Here is a 27,461-nt window from a genome sequence, read left to right on the forward strand (position 1 = left end):
TTTATCCTACTCACTGCAATGGCCCTTAGGAAATGAAAATTAAAAATAATGGAGTCAATATATCTTGCAATTAATCTACTAGGAAGACCGAAGAACATCTCATTGAGGGAAGAGGGAACATGCAGACAGCACTCAAATCGCCGTCCCTACCTCCCACTTCCCAGCACTCACAGTGGGCTTGCATCACCTCTAATTTCATCTGATTCAAGACAAAGACAAAGTAGCCATCTTCTTTTCGAACAAAAATGAACAGCCATGTGGATTTTTTACATAGTACTCTTCTTCGGCAAAAAGCCACAGAACTTTTTTAAAAAATCGTTTCCAAGGATGAAAGTGGCTTTGCCAAGCAAAGTGGCTTCAAAACAGGCCTCAAAAATACTAATAGAAAGACAGATGGTTCTACTAAGAGCTTGGCTGCCAAGATGAAAAAAAAAAAAAGTAAAAAGAAAAAAAAGGGAGAGAGAGAGAGAGTGATACTATTGAAGCTGACTGCAAAGTTATCTGATGATTACAAATACTTTTGTCCCACTGCAAGTGCTAACTCTGCCTCCAGGGCTGATAGAGCCAAAACACTAACTTCCTCACATCCGATCCCCCTGTATTCCCACCCCTCCTAAATAAAACCTGTCAGTGCCAAGCCCCACAAAGCAGTACAAGCGTGCACTTGATTCTGACTGACTGCTCTGCAGAAACAAAATATCGCATTGAAGAACTTCTATTTAGGAACAGACCCACAAGGAAAATTGCTTTTCTTTTCAAAACTGCCTGTCAAATTTTCTTTTTCTAATTCCCCTTTTCCTCCTTCTCCTCCCTGTCACCATAGGGCCCCTGGGCCCTATGAGTTCAGATGATACAAACTCAATTTGTATAAAGAAGGCAAGGAGCAGCACCACTGAGAGGTGGGGATGGTTTGCAAGGACAGAGAAACAATCCAGGCTGGACACAGTGCAATTTTCTTTCCAAACTACTACTACAATAATACCTCCACTTTATTTCCTTCAGGGCAACTGTCATTTCTTTTTAACCAGATTGCTACTAGATACAATAGGAACTGAAATATTATATGGTCACTGACTCTTCCTTTCAATGGCTCATTTCACTACTGCATTTTTACTTTTCCAAGATGTGTTTATTGTTGGCACTGTTCGTAGGATACACTCAGTTTCAAATGATACAGAATACAGATCCCTGTCACCGTAAAGCAATGACATTTCATTCTTAATGCTATGTGGGTTTGACTTAAATGTTCCTCTTACGTAACAGTAGACATTATTTTCAAAATGTAAAAACTACATTCATATAAGGCTCTATTTTAATATACATAATTCACAAATTTCCAAAACAGATGACATTTATTGCAAATACAATGCACACTTAAGCAAAGTATATTTGGTAACTTTTGGAAAAGTGTATTAAAGGTTGATAATCCTAAAAACTTAAGTACGGCAAAAAACATGGTGGAAAATAAGAAAGTAAGTGTAAAGAAGTATGGGAGAAACTCAGCCATTTCATTGACCACAGGTAATTTACAGCTCAAAGAATTCAACTAGATACCAATTAAAATATACTAAACAATGTATTATTTAGGATTGTGTTACCATCCTACAATCACTGCTATATCAGAAAGCAATATTTTACATACCTGTTGCTTGATAAAACCAAAATCTATGATGTGAAACTAGTTGTTTCCTAAAGTGTTTATGACTATTTACATTACTTTTTAAAAACTATTTATTTATGTATTTAAAAGGCAGAGTGACAGAGAGAGAAGAGAAGAGGAGAGGAGAGAGAAGAGGAGAGAAGAGAGTGGAGAGAGGGAGAATGAGAGAGAGCAATTCCATCTACTGGCTCACTACCCAAACGCCCACAACAGCCACACTGGGTCAGGCTGAAGCCAGAAGTCAGGAATCCCATCTCAGTCTCCATGTGGGTGACAGGAATCTAAGCTCTGAGCCATTATCTGCTGCCTTCCAGGCACATTAGCAGTGAGCTGCATCAGAAGTGGAGCAGATGATTCCAACTATCCCTCCAATATGGGATGCAGGGCAGCTTACCCGGCTATGCCCCAAGGTCCTCCCTGTATCATCACCTCTTGACAACAGAACAGCAGAGTTCTTGCGAGTGCTCACCGCTGTCTGTTCATGTGAATACAAGAGGTTTTGCACAAACTGGCACAATCATATCAGTCATTACTTTGTCAACTGTCATTTACAGGAAAAGGAAAAAGAACACAAAATATAATGATAAATATGCGACATAACACAGTTTTCAATTATAATTCTCAGGAGTCCACAATTAGAAAACTGAATAAAATTCACTGTTTTCTCATTTATAATATTTTTCTCAATAGCTATATAGTTCAGTGATTTTTTTTTGAAGCAACATAAATCTCAGGTCAAAGTTTTTTATGTTTTTAATTTATCTCAGAAATGATCATTGAGGTGGGGGTGATCGGGATGACGGATGACCAGCATGCTTTGGGAATGAGGGAAATATTCCGTAATTAGCAGTGGTGACTGCAAGACACTGAATATTCTAATATCTCCTGAATTGTATACTTTAAAAAGGTCAGTTTTTGTCTCAAATTCTCAATTAGAAAACAACGAAAACAAAACCTTTTTAACTAACAAATTACATTACTTCACTACCAGCTTAAGTAGGTTTGAGTATTTTGAAATGGTAATATCTTAATTAGAATATAGCAATGCTTTCTATTTTTATAAAACTCTTGCACATGTATTAGTTAATTTTTCTATTTTATCCAGCTTTATTGGAGATCAGTAGGTCCGTTCTTACCACAATTTTATTAATTAGGAAAACTGACTGGAAACAAAGTATTTTCAGGGACTTACGCATGATAATATAGTGAATACTTTAACAACTGATAAAGCAAAATATAATACTTCCCTGAAATAAAACTATTGATCTATATAAAGAACACAGAAATACTTTAACAAAAAGATTCCCACATATTTTCTCACTGTAAAAAGAGGTTCACATTTAAATAATCTTAAAAATTAAAAAAAAATTTGTTTGAAATCAGAGTCAGATAGAAAAAGAACCTTCAGCCTGTCGGTTCATTCCTCAACTGTCCATAACAGCAGTCATCCACAGAGGTGTTGGGGGCCCAAGTACTCGGGCATCATCTGCTGTCCTCCCAGGAAGGTGGAATTGACAGTGGAGCTGGGACTTGAACCCAGGCAAAACAATATGGGATGGTACCATTCCAGGTGGTATCTTAATTGCTAAGTCAAAGTCCACCCTTAAATGATAAATAGAAGATAAGATTTTATTATAATTTCAGAGATTTCTGAGAGCAGTGGTGGCATTTTGACTGATTTTGGTTTTTATCTTTAGATTGCAATTTATTTTCCTTTATGCTTTCTGAACAAAAGATGTTTTTCAAATTTTCATTATGCACATATATCGCTCCAATAATCTAAAAACTGGGGCAGGTGCAGTGGCACAGCAGGTTAAGCCTCCACTCGGAGCACAAGCATCTCGTATTGGTGTGTCTGGCACTGAGTCCCACTGCCGCGTCTGATCCAGCTTCCTGCTAATGTGCCTGGGAGGCAGCAGATAATTGCTCAAGAAGTTGGGTTACTGCCACTCACATGGGAGACCTGGATAAAATTCCTGGCTTCTGGCATCAGCATGGCCCAGAACTGGCTATTGTGGCCATTTGGGGAATGAATGAATGGAAAGAATGTATCTCTCTCTGTCTCTCTCCCTGTTTAAAAAAATAAAAAATTGATTAATTCTTAAAAACTAAAGAAATCTATTAATTTTACCTAAAAACTGATGATAAAAGATATGTAACAGAACACCATATTATCTAATATATAAAAGCATATTATTATAATTAAAAGTGACTTTATTATCATCCTGTTTTGATATGCAAATGTCAGTATCAAAATTTTTCAAGCACCTTCATTGACAAAAATATTTTGACAATCAAAATGAGTTTTTCGAGAATCTACTTACATATTTTCAGAAACAATTTTTGGAAGAAAATGCAATGTTTGGGGGCTATATTCAGGACTGTGTCAGTTTACTTTTTTTTCTTTAATTCGGCACTTGCCACTCTGTTAAGTGCTTGATAGCCCTTGGACCAAAGGTCTTAAATGGTTAGTCACTGTTGTGTATTTTGGTAGAAAATAGTAAAACTAAACAAAACAAAAAAAACCCTTTGTGATCTGATTACAGAAAGATTTAAAATAATATGTAAATTTTTTACTCCAGCAATCTCAAATCTCTACTTTACATAAATGTAATATTAGCATTTTTTTCAAATTTTCTTGAAATCATTCCCAATTACTTTGACTTGCTTTATTTCTTGATATTTCCTACACAACTGGTGTTTCTTTTATATAATATGCACTAGATTATGAAATCTTTGAACATTTTTTATCTCTTTCCATGTGAGCTTATTGTTCCCCACTAGATGTAAGATTCTTTCTGGCCAGGAGATCCTTTGCTTACCTGTTCTCATACTGGGATCTACATAGAACAGCTGAAAATTTCACCTGACTTAACTCAGAAATAAACTCTAGCACATATGCTTAATTAATTTGCAACAAGGGCACCAAGAACACACAACAGGAAAAGGAGAGTCTTTTGAATGAAGGTGTTGGGAAAACTTACGCCATAGAAAATCTCAACGCAATATGATGAGACCTCCTTGAAAGATGTGAAACTGCAAAACTCCCAGAAGAAAATGTGGGGGAAATGCTCGACACTGGCCTTGGCAATGACCTTTTATATATCACGCCAAATGCTTAGGCAAGAAAAGTAAAAGTAACACATGGAACTACATCACAATAAAAAACTCTGCCACTCCAAAGGAAACAATAAAGAAAAATGTATATAAAGATATGGATTTGGGCCGGCGCCGTGGCTCAATAGGCTAATCCTCCGCCTTGCGGCGCCGGCACACCAGATTCTAGTCCTGATTGGGGTGATGGATTCTGTCCCGGTTGCCCCTCTTCCAGGCCAGCTCTCTGCTGTGGCCAGGGAGTGCAGTGGAGGATGGCCCAAGTGCTTGGGCCCTGCACCCCATGGGAGACCAGGAGAAGTACCTGGCTCCTGCCATCAGATCAGCGTGGTGCGCCAGCCGCAGCGCGCCAGCCGCGGCGGCCATTGGAGGGTGAACCAACGGCAAAGGAAGACCTTTCTCTCTGTCTCTCTCTCTCTCTCTCTCACTGTCCACTCTGCCTGTCAAAAATAAAAATAAAAAAATAAAAATAAATTTAAAAAAAGGTTATGGATTTGGAGGAAAAAATTGTAAACTACATGTGACAGGAGTCTAATGTCCTAAACATATAAAGAATTCACTCAACAGCAAAAACAAATTAAAAAAAAAAAGCAAATATAGTAAAAAATGGATGAAGGACTTAAACATTTTCCCACAAGAGACTTAAAAATGGCCAACAAGTGTATGAAAAGGTGCTCAACCTCACTAACCAAATGGGTAATACAAATGAAAGTCACAGTGAGTTATCATCCATATACTAGGCTGGCTATTATCACAAAGACCAGAGATCACAAATGTTGGCGTGGGGATGGGGAAAAGGGTTTCATGTATGCCCTTGGTAGAATATAAACTGATACAGCCAGTACCAAAAATATGTTTGTGGTTCCTAAAATATTAAACATATAATTACATATCACCCAGCTATCCCTTTTCTGGGCATTACCCAAAGGGAATGAAAGGAACTAAGCACCTTATGTCCTCTTGTCCTCATTGCGGCATTATTCATAACAGCCAAAACACAGACACACCCTGAGTACCCGCCAATGGATGAATGGTAAGAAACCATAATACATACATGATATGCGAATCTAACTCAGCCTTCAAAAGGAGAGGCCACTTTTCACAACAACTTAAACAAACCTGGACGACCTCATGCTTAGTGAAATAAATTAGGTACAGAAGGAAAAATACTACATGATCTCATTTATATGTAGAATCTAACAGAAGTAGAACACATAGAAACAGAACACAGAGTGGCAGTTACTATGGACTGTGGAGGGGGTAGGGTAGGGGGAGTTAGAATTGGGTAGACAGAAGTCAAAGAGCATAAAGTTACAGTTCTGTAGACTGAGTCATTCTAGAGATCTAATGTACACCATGAGGACTGCCCTTCCACCTCCTCAGAAAATTCATTTGATTCAGACTGAAGAGCAACTTTTCTTCAAAACCCAGTGTAAGGGTTGTGCCTTTATGAAGACTATTAACATCCCCTAAGTGCCCACTCTGTGCCAGGCATACGTATACTCTCTACAGGCAGTACAATGAATAAGATAAAAAAAAAAAATAGGGACAGAAGGAATAGAGGCTGTAGAGTTTAAATGTGGCATCAATGAGACAAGTGACATTTGGTTACCTAGAGCCAGTAAGTTATCTTCAGTTATCAGGAAAAAGGTGTTCCAGCCAAAAGGAAACAGGAAATTCTGAAAATCCAAGGTGAGAGTGCACTTACTGTGTTCCACAAACAACGTTTCCTTCTCCTGTCTGTACTCCATATAACCATCATTTTCTGTTGAAGTTATGTGTGCTTTTCTCAGTTGCTAAGTTTGCCTTAACGGAAAGCAGAGCCAGCTCATACCGATATCTACAATACCCAGGTTAACGTCTCATACATATAGATACTCAGTATGTGGTAACAGAACTGGTTCCTTAAAAAGCTGTTCACTATTATAAAAGTCTACTTAGTTTCTTTTTATAATAGTATGTAGCTTATTACAATATTTCTTTTATACAATGGACCTTACATTTTAATTCATTTGCAGAAATCATTTTTTTTCTTGAAGCAGTACACTGACAGTTGAAATTTTTACTTAGTACAGAGTTGGTCTTCTGTGTATAAAGTTAATTGAAAATTAATCTTAATGGAGAACGGGACTGGGAATGGGAGAGGGAGAAGGAAGTGGAGGTTGGAGGGTGGGTATAGTGGGAAAGAATATCTGTATTCCTAAAGATGTACTCATGAAATTTATACTCATTAAATAAAAAGTTTCTAAAAAAAATACACTGAACAACAGCAAATAACTGACTCCATTTTCTACCACTGAGTATACGAGTTTGTCTTTCTCCAAGCCCAGTTCTAACGTTGATGATGTAACAGGTTTTGTGGATTTCATTAGCTGAAAGAAATAAGGTCTCTGATGTGTCCTTAATGGCATACCCCAAGAACTACTGCTACCTATTACCAGTGACAAAGATGCAAACCTGGCCTACTCATATGAAATGAATGCAAGCCTAAAAATAATTAGAATGTAAGTTCAAATGTGAGACACTGTGTGCCCTAAGAAGTTTAATTTTTTTGTTCAAATATAAAGCCAGGCAACTGAAAGACATAGAAATACATTAAATGCAAAGCTTTACTGGAGACATGGCCTTGTATATGTACAAAAAAAAAAAAAAACCCACAAAAAGTAAAATGAAATCCTTTGCTTAAAAATTTAAGTATGGAGCCGCACTGTGGCCGCCACCTGCAGTGCCAACATCCCCTGTGGGCACTGGTTCAAGTCCCAGCTGCTCCACTTCTGATTTGGCTCTCTGCTACGGCCTGGAAAAGCAGTACAAGATGGCCTAAGCCCTTGGGCCCCTGCACTCGTGTGGGAGACCTGGAAGAAGCTCCTGGCTTCAGATCGGTGCAGCTCTGCCCATTGTGGCCATTTGGAGAATGAACCAGAGGATGAAAGATCTCTCTCTCTCTCTCTCTTTCTCTCTCTCTCTCTCTCTCTGCCTCTCTGTAACTCTTTCAAGTGAAATAAATAAATCTTTAAAAAATTTTTAAGTAAATATCTGTATCCTTATACTCTGCACAGTGGTACTATGTTGAGGAAAAGAAATGTGATTATATACTGTCATTTCTTGTGTTCTGTTTCTCCCTGTATTGTTTTACTTCTTTAGCTAGCAGGTGCTCAGTTGGTGTGAATGGCTCAGCTTTGGGTATTTGTCTGTTAGTAGCATGTAAGGTGTATACCAAGTCAGTCACGCTAAATATTGTATTAGTGGTAAAAATCCCTCAAAGCAATGGTCCTGCAAACAAAAACAAAAAACACCATTTCAAATAACTCTCCCAAATGCAAATACATTAGGAGTAAGTTAATGTCTAGTTTCACTCCTCTGGATGTAAAAACTCATGCTCTTTAAGTAATGAGGGAAGCTGCCTGACAGTCTGATGGAACAAGATGCTTAGATGCTTGTCGAACTGGGCTACAGCTAAGGACAATCTAGCAGTAAGCTACTTGCTACAGCATTTGTCCCTAAAAATAAAACATGTGTGAAATTTAAAAAAGGCACTGGTAGGTGATTCCTGGGTTGAAAATGCACAATATTTTTGGAATTGGACAATCCACGGAACACAGTGCCATTTACATCATCACAAAATTTGACCTTCTAATCAAGAAGAAACATTAAACAAAAGACCATCACAAACACATTCAACAGTATGGAATTATAACAATATAAGAAAGCTATGACTAATTTAGTTACCTTGGCTAATCTGATTCGATACTTTTCAGCACAAAGCACTATCACTTTCTACTTATAAGGACATTATTTGAATTATCTAATGCCATGGGTACTATGCCAAATTTATAGACTGCTTTCTTGATTAAGAACAATTTTTCCTTACATCACCACAACTGTGACAATTTTTGTTTAATAAACATGTTTTATTGGCTGAAAAGTGAAACACAGAATGGCTTGCATTCTTTACATTCACTTGGCCTTAATGGTAATGCCTGTTCTGTTTTCCTCAGCTTCTCTCCTGATAGGTACATTTGTTTCATATCAACTTTGCGCAGCTGTGTTATAGTCATTCAAACTTCCAAAAACTCTATGAGATACTTTCATGACCCTGATTTTACAGATAAGGAAACTGAGACATGCCAAAAGCAAGACAGACAAAAACGTAGATTTAGACTACAGATCTAGTCAGTCTACATTTATACTAGACTCTTCCCCACTAAGCTTTCCTGTCCTTCAGCCAAAGAATACCATCCTTATAAATAAATCATGCCATGTCAAAATAAATTATAAGGTACATGAAAACTTTTTAAATGACAACTTGGAATGATGATCTGAGAACAAGTATTTCCATTTTTCAAAAATGAGGACGAAAATATTTTTAAATATGTAATATCCTACAAATCCCCCCTGCTTATAGGTAGACACTGAATTCATAATAAGCAGCAAAGAGAGTTGGAAGTGGGAGAAAGACAAACTGTAAGTAGCTGGGAAGACCAGGGATAAAGTAGATAAATATAACCTAAAACCCAACGGCAGGCACTGGGTTCCACAAAGCCTCAGAATCTCCCACTTATCCAGGACAATCAAAGGGGGCTATTTTCTTTGGTGAAAGATGAGTTTTAAAGGAAATATTGGGGGGTGGGGTTGTGGCATATTGAGCAAAAGCATTGTCTGCAACGCTGGCATTCCAAATGGGTACCAGTTAGTGTTCTGGCTGCTCCACTTCTGGTCCAATTCCCTACGAATGCCCTGGGAAAAGCAGCAGAAGATGGTCCAAGTATCTGATCCCCTGCCACCCATGCTGAGAGACCTGGATGAAGCTCCCAGCTCCTGGCTGCTATGACCATTTAGGGAGTAAACTAGTGGATAGAAAGTTGCTCTCTCTTCCTCCTTCTGTGTCTTCCTTCTGTCTCTCTTTAACTCTGACTTTTTGAAAATAATAAATAAGTCCTAAAAATAAAAGAAAACATTGCTATTTTAAGATAAGCATACTGGGAAATTCCTGCAATGGCTTTAGAGAAATACCAATAGTGGATGATGATGACGATGATGATGATACATTTACTGACTGCATGAAATGCACTAAACATTTTTCTCAGTACTTGGAATGGTATGGTGAACAAAACATACCAAAATTCGTAACTTTTAGTGTGTATTTTATTGGTAGAAAATGTTAATGATAATAATCTGCTTCCATGGCTCAAACACAGACCTTACCTCATGTGGTTGTCTGGAGTTCAAATAAAAACTTTGTGTTTGGTCAGTTAAACTCAATGTTACAAAATTAAAGTGTTTCCTGGCTTGTATTGTCTACTAGCAGCTTGGAGAATTATCTAGTATTGAAGCATTACTGATTTAGTTATTACGAATTCCCACACCGTAAGTTTAGTCAACAATGAATTCACAACCAAGAGTTTAACAAATATAAAAATTATCCAGCATGTGTTAAAGCAGAATCAGGAAGCAATAGATTCATATATCAAAGGATACAATCTAATAATGACAAAAAAAAAAAAAGAGGTTGGAAAGGGTAGCAGGCAAATACTAACCAGAAAACAATGGTAAAGAGAGAGAGTTTCTATTGCTTGTATCAATAGCAGGCAATTAGACAATACAAAAAGGATGAATGTGATACAGAGCTTCTAATCTAGAAATAACACTAATGTTCCAATTCAGTTTTAAGAAATAATAGTTCTTTAGTTATTAGGAGCCATGTTTTTCTTCAGGTGATATAATTTGCTGTTGTTATTGTTTTCTTTTTTAAGATTTATTTATTTAAAAGGCAGAGAGAGGAGAGAGAGACTGGTTCACTCCCCAGATGGTCACAACAGTCACAGCAGGGCCAGGCCAAAGCCAGGAGTTTGGAATGCCCTCTGGGTCTCCCACGTGGGTGGCAGAGACCCCAGTACTTGTATCATCTGCTGCTGCCTTCCCAAGCACCTTAGCAGAGAGGTGGTTTGGAAATGAAGCTGTCGGGACTGGAACTGGCACACATACAGGACTGCCAGCATCACAGGCAACAGTTTAACCCACTGTGCCACAAGGCTGGCCCCTCCAAGGGTACCTAAAAAGGCTCAGGGCACACAGAATCAAAATAATTTTAATTCAGTCCAGATACCTTGCCTAAATCCAGGCATACAAGTAGTCTCCAAATGGTTCATGGAAAGTACTGTAAGAAAAACTATGCCTGGGATCCAAAACATTGTGTACCTAAATAAAGTTACCTTTTAATTCCATTTGCCATGAACTTTTGACATAAATACATACATAATAAAACAGCCTCTCAATTTATGCAGAAAAAATTGAGATAGTTACCGGGAGAATTAGCGAATTTCAAGGAAATTATACTATCCCCAGTATTTTATGCTATCTCTGCTAACTCAAGACCAAAAAAAAAAAAAAAAAAGGCAGACACACTAGACAACACAATTAGCAAGCTTCAACTAATTGATACATGGCATTCTGTATCTGAGAATTACATAACACAAGCCGTTTCCAAGGCACACAGGACATTTATAAAAATTGTCAACATACTAAGCCATAAAGCAAGAAGGAAGGGATTTCAGAGATTTAGCATTGTGAAAAAAAAAAAAAAGAAAGAAAAGAAAATTTGGTTTTAGAGGGAGGGGAAAATGTTAGTTTTTAAAAATGGATTCCAAAAATAATAAGTTAATTTTTGAATGAGTGGTTTTCTTTGTTTCGACTTCAGGTTTAAAAGTTATATTTTAAAAGAATATGAAACTTTTACCTGGGAATTCTATGTTTCCATTAAAAATACGATTTGATTATTTTGAAATACAATCCTTATTTTCTCAATGTGTTGTACCAGTGACAAGTGGGATCATTAAAATAGCTGTGTTTGTTCTAATTAATGTGTGGGAGGTTGGCAGGAATTAGAGGTTATTTAATATCAAGTAGTGGTTAGTAATTCAAAACCTGTACAGTTGGAAGATTGCACTACTCAGGGAAACAATAAAAAAAGGATAAATTTAAACCCAGAAATTTAAAGCTTTAAATTTCTGAAAATATATTTATGCTATTTGTATAATTTCTTCAATGAAATGACATGAAAAACTTTAAAACACTGCACACATTTGAAATGTGCATGTACATAAATGTTTTTCAAAGACTGCAAGAAAACTTATTTTGATAAAGCCAAAATCCTTAAAATTTTCGCTAAACTTCATTTGTTACTTAACCACTTGAATACAACACACTTCCTGAATGAACCCAAATACTAATGATAAATTACATAATTTACAAACACTGCAGTAGCCTTTACAAATTCATAAAGGAAGTACATTCTTCAGTGCCATATGCAAGTAATTAGAAAGACTAAGCACAACTACTGGCCAGGATCTCAGTGATAACCATGTTCCTAGTGAGAGAAGAGAGAGATGTAGAGTTGAGATTCTTCAGCCTCTGAGTATTCTGCTTTGAGTCTGACTACCCACAATTCCAGTCAGAGTACTGTTCAATATTTCATTCAATATTTATATATATTTTGTAAATTTATTTATTTTTTATGTATTTCAAAGGCAGCAAGGTAGGGAACAGAGAGCTTCAATCCACTGATTTACCAAAGCCAGGAGCCTGGAACTCAATCCAGGTCTCCCATAGGGGTGGCAAGGACACAAGTACTTGACCATTACCTGCTGCCTTCCAGGGTGCACATTAGCAGGAAGCTGGATCAGAAGCAGAGGCAAGAGTCAAACCCAAGTACTCCGACAAGGGATATGGGTGTCCCAAGCTTTGTCTTTGTCTGCTACGTATGATGCCTGCCTTTCATTATATATTATTAAAATAAAATAAGAAAACTTTTGTAAAGTCTTCCCTTCACAGCCTTGAATTAAAGCTTTATTATAGTGCACAACTAATGTGGAAAATGTCAGTAATATCGCCCATTCTAATCGGATCATTCATCTTTCAAAACTACAGTTTCTGGGCCTGGCACTGTGGCGTATTGGATAAAACCACCACATGCGGCGCTGGCATCCCATATGGGCGCTGGTTCAGGAACCTTCCAATCCTGCTCTCTGCAATGGCCTGGGAAAGCAGCGGAAGATGGCCGAAGTTCTTGGGCCCCTGCACCCACCTGTGAGAACAGGAAGAAGCTCTTGGCTCCTGGCTTCGGAATGGCCCATCTCCTGCTTTTGCGGCCACTTGGGGAGTAAACAACAAATGGAAGATCTCTCTCTCTCTCTCTCTCTCTCTCTCTCTGCCTCTGCTTCTCTGTAAGCTTTTCAAAGATTTATTTATGTATTTGAAAAGGCAGAGTTAAAGAGGCAGAGAGAGGCAAGTCGAGAGAGAGAGAGAGAGGTCTAGAGGGAGAGAAGAGAGAGGTCTTCCATCCACTGATTCACTCCCAAAATGGCTGCAATGGCTGGAGCTAAGCAGATCCAAAGCCAGGAGCCAGGAGCCTTTTCCAGATCTCCAAAATGGCTGCAGGGGCCCAAGCACTTAGGCCATGTTCTACTGCTTTCCCAGGCCATAGCAGAGAGCTGGATCAGAAGAGGAGCAGCTGGGACTTGAACCAGCACCCACATGGGTTGCTGGCACTGCAGGCAGTGGCTTTACCCACTATGCCACAGCGCTGGCCCCATAAATAAATCTTAAAAAACAAAACAAAAATTTATGGTTTTCCATTTATGCCAGCCTAAAACACAATTAATATTGATTATCTAGCCACCACTCCTAAAGGTCACATGTGATTCTCAACTCTGCCCATGTATTTAGCAAGACCTGATCCTTATTATTGAGGGAACTTTGTGTATATTCAGTATTTCAATATGTGCCTTTATCAGTACCAGAAAGCAAAATATTTCAAAATGCAAGGAAATAAGAGTATTTCATTTTTTTAAACAAGAGATTGGCTTTGGCTTGACATTTGCTATGTATTTGCTGACAGTTTTATTAATCTTCCTATGCATTGGCTCTAACACTCCATAGGTTGGCTAACTTCTTTTCACCACACAATTATCTGAGTACAGCAACAAAAGATGGTCACACCTACTTAAAAGTACTGAAATTAACAAGGGAGGGTACAATGATGGAGATGGAAGAAAGAGAATAAGGAGATGCTGAGAGAGAAAAAAAAATGACTGTGAACATAAGTAGTGTAGAGAAGAGAAAAACAAAGAACATGTATTTCCACATTTTCCTAATTTCAGTATTATACTAAGAGTATAATCAAGATTTCCAGGTTCTTCTCTTTTAAGAAGAAACATCCTCCACTCTTAGTTCCATTTCTAAGCCACTATAGGTACTAAACAGCAATTTACATGTGATTTGCATTTTTTTTTTTTTTTTTTGTACTTGTGGTTTTGGTAAGTCTTCCAAACCTAATGACTGTTCCTTTGGCCAGCAACATAAATGCTATAATCACACAATTATTGTGCTGGGAACAGTTTAATTCAGCATTTTGTTCTCAACCACAGAACAATTACTCAACAATTTTGGTTAACCAGACTAGCTAGCTGCCTGGAGAGAAAGAGGAATATTCACAAGATCTATTGTCTTCTATAAAGGCAGCTACTCGATCTGCTGGAATCTCCTAGTGCAGCTCTGCCCGCTTCTCTCCAGCACCTTTCACGAATCTGTGCTAATGAAAATGAAAAACTTTAGGTGTCCTGTAAGTTATGTTGTTTTCTCAGGTTTTTTAACTATACATTTGCATGTTTTTAAAAGAACATGAGATTTGGGTACGTATGGAAATAGAGAGCTGTTGGTAAATGTACTTAAAATTAATATAGTGACAGCTAATACAAAGAACTGAAAATTCGAATGTCTACATGGAGGACTTTTCCTTAAAACTACCCTGTGGGGCTTCCAGTGATGGCAAAGGCTTCGGAACTGTCGGTGATCTCACCGAGCGTTTAAATCACATGACTTTCTAACGGTGCAAATGGCTTAAAGCTTTCATTCCATATTTTTAATTTTTAAAATAGAAATAAATAGATTCTGTTAGCATAATTGTGGTGATGAACATTCTATTTGGACTAATATTTTGTTGAACATTACTTTTACAGAACAGAAAAGCATGAGTCTGAGCATAGTACTCTAAAGATAGATGTACAGCACCAAATAATTTGTGCATCTGAGTAATATATATATATATATACACATAGATATATGTATATGTAGGGATTATCATCTTCCTTGCCTATCTCTCAGCACAAGTAACTATGAAACTAGCACCATTTTCTTATATTAAATATCTTCAAGCTACTGAGAAATAATGTGTATGAGGAAATAAGACAGTTAGTAGATAAAGGTAGATACCCGGGGCCAGCTCCATGGCTCACTTGGTTAATCCTCCGCCTGCAGCGCCGGCATCCCATATGGGTGCCGCGTTCTAGTCCCGGTTGCTCCTCTTCCAGTCCAGCTCTCTGCTGTGGCCCGGGAGGGCAGAGGAGGATGGCCCAAGTGTTTGGGCCCCTGTACCCACGTGGGAGACCAGGAAGAGGCACCTGGCTCCTGGCTTCAGATCGGTGCAACGCTGGCCATAGCAGCCATTTGGGGAGTGAACCAACAAAAGGAAGACCTTTCTCTCTGTCTCTCTCTCTCATGGTCTATAACTCTATCTGTCAAATTAAAAAAAGAAAAAAAAGGTAGATACCGACGAAAGCATGAGATGCCAGGGTAGACGCTTGATCCAGTGCTTCAGTATGACTTGGGATGAGCACAACCCATATAGAAGCGCCTGCGATCACATCCCACATTTGCTTCCCGTCCACCTTCCTGCTCACACGCACGCTGGGAGGCAGCAGATTATGGTTCAGGTATTTCGGCTCTTGCCACCCACAGTAGAGACCCAGATTGGATTCGCAGCTTCTCCTGGCTTTGGCCTGGCCCAGTCCTGGCTGTTGCAGACATTCAAGGAATCAGCCTGTGGATGGAACATCCCTGTGCAGCAGGCTCTGTCTTTATCTCTGTCTATCAAATAATAAATAAATGCATGTTTTTTTAAAAGGATAAAATAAAGCGGCATTGTTTTATCTCCTATAGTTCTTTTTTTCTAGTCTCTTTGTTTTCTTCTCTGTTTCTATTCTCCCAGTTTTACTTTCAAAAATACTTACATATTTTCATTTTTTTTAAAGGCAGAGAAAGAGAAGGAAACAGAGAGAGATGGAGATTTTCCATCCACTGGTTCACTCCTCAAATGCCTGCAGCAGCTGAGGCTGGGTCAGTTCAAAGCCAAGGGACCCCAGGGTACACAGTTGGAGGAGGCTGGGAATGCAAGCAGAGCCTGGACGTGAATCTAATATTCTGATACGGGTTGCAGGCATCACAAGCAGCATCTTAACTGGCGCACCAAATACCCAACCGCTACATTCACTCTGCACAGTGGATAGGGAAGAGAATAGACAAAGCATGATTTAATTGGTAAAGGCATTCTAACTTACGGTAAACAGCAAAACTGAGTTTAATCATGTGACAGTATCTGGAGACTCAGGAAAGGGCTTAGACACAAGACAACCCCTCATCAAGAAATGAAAACAAAAGAGGACCTGAGAGTCCTGGCAACTTAAAACTTTACTGATATCTGTCTATATATCTGAATGAACAATAAGAATACGGTAGTGGAATAGGTAGACACTTAGATCTCGCTGAAGGATATTAGTCTATAAGGAGAACCTCAGAGGCACAGGTTTCTAGTATATTTTTTAAGCTTCTACAACATTTTTCCCATCAAAATTTAAGGTTAAGCCCTAGTTTTCAATGTTCAACATGGGAGGCTCAGGGTCACCTACACTCTTCAGGCCACTCCTTATAGCACCATGATCTCATACCCAGTACTGTCTAGATAAACTCCCTGGACCTCAGGGGGTCCTGCCATCACCATTTGAAATTACTGAGTTACCAACTTGATTCCATGATCATTACTCAATACCAAAATCTGACGATAGAGCTGATGTAGTAGAAAATACTATGTTTAACACAGTCGTGTCATGTGATTATATCATGTTATTAGCTAATCAGATAGACTATAAATTGTAGTGACATGCAGGCTTATTCTGACTTAGAATATTTCTATCTTCCAAATAAAAATAAAGCACAATAATCTTTTATACAGTAGTCATAGGATTAATTTCCTTTGGGTATTAAATGCATTTAGCATGTAGTATAAGCTCCTGGTATAATTTCTAATTCCTTAATCCAGGTAGTGAAGTGAGCTATAACTAGGGAGCAAACATTTGTAGAACAGTGTATAGTCTATAAAAACAGAATGCCAAAATAGTACCAGGTTCTTCTGAATGAAAATAACTCAGTTTAGTGTGAAATTTATGCTTAAAAAATGAGCCAGATATTAAATTCAGAATGAAAAAAATTGGCTATCCTTGCCATTTCCTGGTTAAATTGGCCAAGAGCCAATTTTCTGGTATTATGACCATCCTGTAGCCTCAGTAAGTGTTTTATTTATTTATTTTTGTATTGCATAAAAGTATCAGATTAAGGAGGGAAAATGTGAAGTGGATGACATATTTTAGAACAGCTTCTCCCAGAATACAAAAATATTCCCCAACTCAAAACTGAAACAAATAGTAGAACTACCAAGCAATGCCAATTGGCGACTCTCTAATGCCATTCAAACTTCACAAATACTGGGCTCTCAAACCGATTTTAATTATTCAAAAGAAAACTAGGAAATGGTTCAAATATCAATTGCTTTCACAGAAATACAAATTCTCTTTTAAGAGAAGCATATGACAGATCTTTTCTTTACCCTGTAACATTGCAGTAATTACCTGGTCCGTTGTTCCTTTGAGTGGGGCAATTGCAGGAAGGGGAGTTCTCTTCTGCAGCAATCAAAATTACATTGTACCTCTCAAAAGCTTTGTTATTGATACAGAATAGAAAATATATGAAAATAGTATATTTACTGTGAAAAGCTAGAGGAGACAGTAACACTGAATGAAATACAATTCAGTACGTCCCCATCCTTTTCCACTGAAACAAATTGCAGGGACAATACAAAAATAGTTTTTATTGACAGACAACCCTTATTAAAAAAAAAAAAAAAAGAGAGGTCCTTTGATATTATTTTAGTGTCAAGTTTCATGTGAAACATTGTTAACTCAGTTTATTACTGAAGTTTTACTTTACTGTTTGGTGTTGATATGGGCAAAGGGATTCTCTATCTCATACTGAGATTTGATGACAAAACATCCTGACATGTACCATTTTTCATAGTACTAGATATATGCACCATTACAGCATACCAGTTAACCTCACAAACTTGTCTGTGCCTACATCTACAGACGTTAAGGCAAAAAGCTGCTAAACTGAAGTCATGCTTTATGAAGCTAAGGCAAAATCATTTATGAATAATTATTAGAGTTCCTGAAATGTCAACTGACTCTCAACATTTATGTGTATATGTTGTGTATGTAAGACTGTGTACATATATTCAAAGTAGATGTACATGTGTTACTCTTACCGCAGAGGTGACAGCACTGCATTTTTTCAGAGGAACTGATTCTAAAAGAAAGTGTTTTCTATTACTTAACAATCCCAACTGAACATTCAACAACCAAAGAATGGATAAGATGTAAAATACGAATGGTACCTCAACTCTGAAATAATAAATTCAAGCTTGTATATTCAAAGTCTGTTTTTCAACATGACTCATTTGTTCATGGAAGGCATGGGCCCTACGGTTGGCTGAGAGTCGTTCTCTAAATTAGTAGTCACACAATAGAGAGCTTATATGATTGCAATGGTCCATATCCAGCAAGACTGCCTAAACACACAGAATCACAGGCTGAGTCTCCAGTAATTCAGACAGAACCGCTTACAGCTGCACCACACATATGACCATCTCTACGAGGGCTGCAAGGAAGCACAGGGGATTGGCTACCCCAGAATCAGGGGTTCTTGGTATCGCCAATTCATGCTTGGTTTACTTTTATTTATTTATTTTTTCATTTTAACAAAAAAGTTTTGTTCTGTGTTTCCATCAGTCTGTCACTGATCACCTTTCACACACTAGCTTCTGCCCTGGAACACCCTGGACAACAGTATTTGCTCCATCTGTGCTTTCTATGAAAACCTAATAATCCTTTAAAAACAGCTGGACCTGCAGGTCCCATGCATACACTCTTTCTATAGACCTGCTTGGCTCAATTATGCTCATGGTGTACTTAGACCCTGCTTGCAAATGTCCTTTCTAAGGTCCCTCAGGGCTGTGGAATACTATGGCCTGACATCACCAACTCAACAATACAATGATGGACTTATCATCTCCATTATAATGTGATATTTGGTCACCTCTAATACTGAGCTGCACTTAGAAAATTATTTTGTAGACATATGACAAGATTAATGACAAGTTTCTAACTACACTGTGTCATTAAATAATCAGGAAGGAATATCTCCAGTTAATCAAATGGCTTTGATATACTCTCTGCATTGGAAATACTGCGAATCTTACATTTTACTTACACAATCTTACATTTTACTTACACAGTTTCAACAAGCAGAACAGTAACTACTTGTTCTTTTGGTATAAAATAATTTCATCAGATTTATCAAACTATACAAAATAACAATTAAGAAAAGGCATAATGACAGTGGCTATAAAGTTACATAAGTAGTATCATAGTATGTGTTAACTAGTGGGTTTTACGCCTCAGTTACAGTTTATACCTCTCTTGGACCCATATTTATTTATTTCATTTATTTTCTAGCAGTTTAGCAAATTGTCAGACATTCTACACTAAATACTGCCTAAGTAATTGCTATTATCTGAGTATCTCTTTTTTTGGTCTGAACTTTATTTTTTTATTATTTTACTCTTTTATTTCTGTATGAATGATTATATCATTAACTAGAAAAACATATCTCTTTCTATTCACAATAATATGCAGGTTGAGGTCGTCCTTGTCCAAAAAGACCTGAGGCTGAAAATGTTCCAGATCTGGAACTTTGGAATATTAGAATATACATAACGAGATATCTTGGAGATGTGAACTATACCTACAGAAGAAATGCCTCTACATTTTGTATATACCTTACATACACGGTCTGAAATTTTCGGCCACATTTTTAGTAATTTTATACATGCAACAGAGTTTCTCAGTGCAGAATGTTCTACTTGTGGCATTACGTCAGCACTCAAAAAGTTTCAGACACTGGAGCATTCTGCAGTTCAGAGCTGGGGATTAAGGATGTGTCACCTGCATTACGTAGGTGCAGAGATGAATGGGGGCAAGGACTATCTTTTCCATTTCAAAGAAGATCTGAAAGACCAGGTGTTCAATAAATACTTACTGAGCAAATGACTAGATAGATGTGAGTATATATTTTTAAAAACAGATCAAGACATTTCAAACAACTTTTCCCACATAGTTCGATGTTTCATAAGCATGTGCTTTGCTTACTATTCGACAGAAACTCCTAATTTAGTAGAAACTCATTTTCTTTTGTTTTCACTTACATGTAAGCTGAAACAGCTCTTCATATAGTTGATATCAGCTACCAACTGAAATAGCAATAATGCCTTGCCTTTTCTTAGGTCATTCCAAGCTCATTTCTTTAGCTTTTCCCAACACATAAATATTCTTGCTTTTATTCTTCCCAACTACTCTGGCTACAGCATTATCCTTCAGGTTTAAGTAAACTGATACACAGGGCTTGGTTTTAAGTGTCCAAGTACTATTTTCTTCAGTATATTTTATTACTGGATGTGCTTTCAAAATCAACTTTTAAACCACTTGGCAAACCTGAGAGCTGTCTGCTGCAGAGCGTGTTATCTTCTCTGGCTCAGGGCTGCTTCTGCGGTCACCTCCACAAACTGCATTCAAACATGGCTTCTCCATTTTTCCCTCTGCACAGGTACTGTCCTACTACTTTCATTTATTTCAATCTGCCTGTCATTCTGAATTCTAATTCGGTTTCTCGAGTTCCAAGCACCTCTTCTCTTTCACTGCTATGCTTTCATTGTGCATCTCTAACGTGCCATCCAGGTTGTCATCTCCCAAGAATTCACATCATCACACCCTCCCCGTGTGCCACGTGAACTCGTTCTTCACCATCTGGAGTGGCCCTGACCTCACATCCTCTTGTGTCTTGCTTGCCCTGCTTGCTCCTTTTTGTGCTTGAGTTAACATTTCAAGACTCCTGGTTCCTTCCCTGCATGTATCTTGTAGCTTGTCAGTACCTCCATAGTCTTCTCATTTTAGTCGCTGCCTGAAAGGTCGGTCGGTCGGCCAGTCTGTCTGTCTGTCTCTCTCTCTCTCCATATGACATACTTTGCCTCATCTTTTAGGATTCAGCTCAAATGACTTCCTCCATTACTAAACCTTCTCTGCTCCTGAACCCTGTTTCTTCCCTCCCTCCCCCACTTTCCAGAAGAGGGAAGGGACAACACCCTCACATTGTTACACACATCACAATGAACTGTAATTATCTTCTCTGCTTTCCAAATTGATCAAGCATCTTAAAGGCAGAGCTCAGAGCACAGTGGAACCAATGGGCAGTTAGCCCAGGGTTTTAGGCCTGGTAAGAGACTCTTTCTTCCAGAATGACCAAATTAGAAGCAACAGGAAGGAAAATTTGGAGAGGCAGCCAGGCAAAAGGCAAGGAGCCTACTCAGAAAATTATTGAAATGACGATGTGAGAGAAGTTCTGGGCATGAAACAAAGTAGTGGTCAAGCAGGATTCTTCCACTCTGCCTGTCACCTGTTATTTTCCGTCTTGTTTAAGAGGGTCACAATTCTGTCCTTCAAAGGGATATGCATAATATAACTTGGTTTTTCTCTTGACACCTCAACTGATTTAAGGCTACACTAATTCATGCAAGCAGTAGTCTTTTTCTTAATGACTGAAAAGGAGAATACAACTTGGAATGATCAATTCTTTTAATATTTGATGAAGCTGATCTGTAAGCCTTTCTGGATTTAATATTTCTTTACAGGAAGACTTTAAACTACAAAATTTATTAAATAGTTTTAAACTGCTCAAGTGATTTCTTTTCTTTTTTGAAGATTTTATTTATTTATTTGAGAGGTACAGTTACAGACAGTGAGAAGGAAAGACAGAGATGAAGGTCTTCCTTCCGTTGGCTCACTCCCCAAATGGTCACAGTGGCCAGAGCTGAGCCGATCCGAAGCCAAGAGCCAGGAGCCAGGAGCTGCTTCTGTGTCTCCCACACAGGTACAGGGGCTCAAGTAAATGGTCCATCTTCTACTGATTTCCCAGGCCACAGCAGAGAGCTGGATTAGAAGAGGGGCAGCCTGGACAAGAACTGGAGCCCACATGGGATGCCAGTGCTGCAGGCAGAGGATTAACCTACTGCGCAATGGCACCGGCCCCTCAGATGATGTCTAATTGAACGGCATCTATAGATTCTTTTTTTCTAAGAATCTGTCCACCTCTTTTATTTACAAATCATTAGCAAAAGCATTCATGGGGTTCTATTATCACCTTTTTTTTTTTTTAATACATAGGCTAGGTACTTCTTTTGTTTATTTATTTATTTGACAGGCAGAGTTAATAAGAGAGAGAGAGACAGAGACAAAGGTCTTCCTTCCATTGTTTCATCCCCCAAATGGCCGCTACGGCCAGCGCACTGCGCCGATCCAAAGTCAGGAGCCAGGTGCTTCTTCCTGGTCTCCCACGCAGGTGCAGGGCCCAAGCACTTGGGCCATCCTCCACTGCCCTCCCATGCCACAGCAGAGAGCTGGACTGGAAGAGGAGCTACTGGGACAGAATCCAGTGCCCCAACCGGGACTAGAACCCAGGGTGCTGGTGCTGCAGGCGGAGGATTAGCCTAGTGAGCCACGGCGCTGGCCTATTATCATCTTCTTGATACTTTCTAGACCTGGATTTATCCTTTTTATTACTTAACTGTATCTTCCTCATTTATTAGTGATTTGTCTCACCAAAGATTTGCCTATTTTACAGGTTGCTTCAAATAAAAAATGCAGCTCAAATAGATCAGTGTATTATGTATTTGTTTTATAGATCTTTAATTCCTCTAGTGGTGACTATACCTTCTTTCCATTTTTTCTACTGTTATTTTCCTAACTTCCTGTATGGAAAGCAATGATAAGACATTCTTTACTGTTATGTAGGTACTGATGTTAAACAGAAGGTACTCTTCTAATTGTCTGCAATCATTTTAGACAGAATTATTAGCAGTAAATTCTAAGATTCCTTAATTTTCTTTTTACAAATATCCTATCTTCCAAAATTCTTTCCTTGCCTATTGATTGTTTAAAATATTCTTTGTACTGTCCAAATAGTTGGGGATTTATTTCCATTTAGGTTGATTTCTGAGTTAATTAAATTATTATCAGTAAATAGTACTCCATTTGGCAATAATTGTTCAGACATAATGTATTACCATTTACACAGTTTCTTTTTTAAATCATATATGTGTGTTTGGCAATACTTATGTCTGAATATTGATTCCAGGGTTCAAAAGACTCCCATTGGATCAGATTTTTCATTAATTATATTTCAAATATCCTCTATCTCTAACAATACTAAATCCATCTGACTTTTAGTAATTGGGAGAGGCCTGGTAAAATCTTCCACAATGATGGTTTGTTTCAAAACTTCTCCCTGTAGTGCTATCATTTTTGGCTCATGGGCTATCAGGATGCCTTATTAGATGCATTCAAGTTCAGAATGAAAATATCTTCCTGGTGAATTAAACCTTTATCATTATGTAACAGTACTCTTTAACCTTAGTAATGCTTCCTGGCTTACAGTCTATTTTCTTAGATATTGGTATAATTTCTTAGTTTTCAAGATTGGGTATTTTGCCTATTATATCTTTTTTTCATTCTTTGATCTCCAAACTTTATATTCGCCTGTATTTTGCTTTTCTCCATAACAGCATGAAGGTAGTTTTATTTTTAAAATAATCTGACAAAATGTATGTGCTTAATTAATTTATTTATTTGAGAGGCAGAAGAGACAGACAGACAAGATAGTTCCTACCCACTGGTTCACATCCCAAATGCCTGCAACAGGGCAGGGGCTGGGAGAGGGCCAGAGCTGGCAGTGCCATCTAGGTTGCCCACATGAGTGGCAGGAACTCAGTTACTGAATCAAGGCTGCCTCCAAGGTCTGCACTGGGAAGAAGCTGGAATTAGGAGCTGGGGCTGGAGAATGAACCCAGGTACTCCATGTGGGACATGGGGAATCTTAATCACCAGGCTAAATCCTACTTACTTATTTTGAACTTGCTTGCATCAACTTATTTTTTGTTTTCCATCTGTTGAGCTTTTCACAATGCTCTTTTTTTTTTTTTACTCTGTCTTGATATTTATTAACATTTTGGAAATATGAGTTTATTATTCAATTTTGTTTTGCTTTATTTCTGTGATCGGCTTAGAGGTTAGACATCTTTTTCCTTTAGTAGTTATTCTTGAAGATTTACCAAAAATTTAGCTTTAAAAAATCTGAAATTAATATATCATTCTCCCAAAGATATTTTAGTTCTAACCATTACCTCATTTACTTCTATTTAGCAACAGATCAGTTTACTATTTCAAATCACATAAACACAAATCATGACCATTTAAATAGTTAAATTTAATAAAATGTTGACCAATTCCTTTGCTTTCTAAGCATCTTACAAATCTTTGTTCATATTCCTTCTTTGGAAATTTATTTTTTAGAAGATTCCTTAGTATAGATGACAAAAAACATTATTTTGGCTTTTACAGAATGTACTGACTTCGCTCACATCTTTGAAAGGTAAACTCTTCGCATTACCCAATTTTACACTAAAAGCTCTTTTTTCTTACCATATTATTTTATAGACTTCTGCCTTTCATGTTTACATTTGAGATGTCTATTCTTAGTCTACTTGTCAGATTTTATAAATTACCTGCCTTTTCCCTGACTGCTTCCTGTATATTTTCCTATTGTATTCTGCATCTTTAAATAATTTGTTGATGAGCAAATATCTTTTTATTTATACTGCTTGGAAATAGTTTGCTTCACATATGTGCATGCTTTGTGTGTGTCAGTAGTTTGTGCCTTTGCATCCTTAACTACCAACTGGCTGTTCAATGGATATACCTCAATTAATTCACCTATCTACCTAACTGATGAATATTTGGGTTGGTTCAAGTTTGGCGGTTTTATCAATAAGTTGTTATAAATTCCCATGGGTGCTTTGTTTTTGGTGGGCATGCATTTTAATTTCCCTTGGGAAAGAACTAGGAGTGGACCTGCTTGTATGTGACACTCTACCAAAAACCGCTGAAATGTTTTCCAAAGTCAGTGAGCCCTTTTGAATTCCCACTCACAATGCAGCAGAGTTTTGGTTGCTTCATAATCTGGCTGTCTCTGGTAGGGCCGGTCATTTACCCATCCTTGTACAGTGGTGCCTGACTGTGGTTTAACTTGTATCTCTCTAATAACTACTGAGGAATAAATTTTCATATGTTTGTTTGTCATCCTTATATGCTCTATGATTAAAAGACTGTTAAGTTCTTTTGCCTGGTTTTACTGAGTTTCTTCTCTTTTTATTGCTGATCCCAAAGAGATCTTGCTATGTTCTGACTTCAAGTTCTCACTCGGATATGTGTTTTGCAAGCTTTTTTGTCAGTCTGTGGCTTGCTTTTTAATATTTTTCATAGTGTTACAAATAGACAAACAGTTGTAACATAGGTGAGGCCTATTTATTATCAATTTTTCCTTTTTACATTACTGGGTTTTTTGGGGGGTGCTATTTAATAATCTTGACCTAACCAAGATCACTAATTCTTTTATGGTTTCTTTCAGATGGATTATAGTTTTTTTTCATATTTATAAGTCCATTTTTATTTTTCATTTATTTTTGTGTACTATATGTGAAAATAACTTATATTAATTTTTTCATTTTTGTCCCTGTACTATTTGTTGAAAGATTATTTTTTCCCATTGGAATGCATGGTCACCTTCATAAAAAAAATCAAGTCACTTATTTCTCTTAACAGAAAGCTTTCCAGTTGCTGCAAATGAGATGATTCTGTTCTTTTTTATGGCTCAATAGTATTCCCTTGTGTTTATACTGCACATTTTCTGTATCCATTCATCTGCCAGTAGACACCTGGGTAGATTTTATGCTTTAGCTCTTGAGAACAATGCTATAGTAAATGAGAGCGTAGGGCAGATGGAGGGTAGAGAAAGGTTGGATAGTGTGTACCAAAATATAGTTAGATAGGAGGAGTAAGGTGCAGCTTATAACAACCCATTATATATATTTTTCATATTAAAAACTAGACCAGAGGCATACAAAGGCTCCAAACAAGAGCATACAGTTTTAAAAAGTTGTAAATGGTAATAATCCTCATATGACCATTATGCACACATTGTATAAATGTACCAAATGATCACACCATACCCCATTAAAAATGCACAATTATGGGTCCATTAAGAATAATGTTTTGTATTACATGTTAATTACCATATATCAAAGAAAACATGATATCTATCTTTTGGGGGAAAACAATGTATAAGAATGGAACTGACTTCTCAAGATTTTATTATTGTGTAAAGCCCTTGTCTATCTTCCCGCAGAACAGCGGTCTTTCTACTTTTCACTTGTTCAACATATAGTTACAGGTGCATTAAGTCTGTGATTATAAACTGAAAATACGTTATTGCAAAAATTAAAGGAAAAAAGGAAGGGGGGAGGGGGGTTGAGGGAGGTATGGAGGTGGAGGGAAGGATGGTTATCTTCTTAGAATTGTATTCATGAAATACATGAAATCTCTTCTAACTATATTAAGAAAATTTTTAAAACATATTTTTTTAATTTATTTGACAGATAGAGTTAGACAGTGAGAGAATGACAGAGAGAAAGGTCGTCTTCTTTCCATTGGTTCACGCCCTAAATGGCCACCACCGCCAGAGCTACGCAGATCCGAAGCCAGGCGCCAGGTGCTTCCTCCTGGTCTCCCATGCGGGTGCAGGAGCCCAAGCACTTGGGCCATCCTCCACTGCCCTCCCGGGCCACAGTAGAGAGCTGGACTGGAAGAAGAGCAACCGGGACTAGAACCCGGCGCCTATATGTGATGCCAGCACTGCAGGCGGAGGATTAACCAAGTGAGCCACGGCGCCAGCCCCTAAAACATAATCTTTAAAAAATACATTGAGTATACATTTTGTGTGCATGTTTCTGGACTCTATTCTGTTTCAGGGGTCTGTAACACTATAAAGGTTAGCATAGCTTGAAAATAAGCTAGAGAAATAAATAAACTAAATTCAAAAGGGCAAGTCTTCTAAATTCATCCTTTCAAAAATGATTTGAATTTCTATAAAATTTTTGGAATTAGCTTGTCAATTTCTACAAAAAAGCGCTAGGATATTGACTGAGGTGACATTCAATCTATTGAAAATTGTGGAGAAGCAACACTGTAAAAACACTGTAAAACTACTGGTGTCCCAACCCATAATATGGGATACTTCTCCACTTCACTGCAAATGTCTTTGTTATTTTCATTATATAGATCTGCATATGTTTTGGCAAACTTACCCCTAAGTATTTCATATTTTATGAAACTTTCAATGCCATTAGACACTTCAGTTTTTGATTATGTCTAATATACAGACATGCAGTTATTGTGCTTATTGACTTTGTATTCTGTGTCCCTACTCAACTCATTAGTAATTATTTTAAAATTTTTAATTGTTATTTTTTATTTATTTGAGAGGGAAAGAGTGGGGAGAGGCGGAGAAAGACACAGAAAGC

At 37.7% G+C, this 27,461-nt stretch overlaps 1 protein-coding gene across 37 annotated transcripts in view; it reads right to left on the bottom strand.

Moving 5' to 3' along the window:
* The window catches only part of SOX5 (SRY-box transcription factor 5), a 1,100,902-nt gene that overhangs the window by 149,811 nt on the left and 923,630 nt on the right, over positions 1 to 27,461 (bottom strand). The window contains exon 1 of one of the 37 annotated variants that reach the window (XM_017343337.3): positions 5,829 to 6,177. The exons of the other annotated variants lie outside the window; for them this stretch is intronic. The gene's annotated coding sequence lies outside the window, so the exon portion shown is untranslated. Of the gene's footprint in view, positions 1 to 5,828; positions 6,178 to 27,461 lie in introns of those variants that run through there. 37 annotated transcript variants of the gene reach the window in all.

This window comes from Oryctolagus cuniculus, chromosome 9, assembly GCF_964237555.1.
Source record: "Oryctolagus cuniculus chromosome 9, mOryCun1.1, whole genome shotgun sequence".
NCBI lineage: Eukaryota > Metazoa > Chordata > Mammalia > Lagomorpha > Leporidae > Oryctolagus > Oryctolagus cuniculus.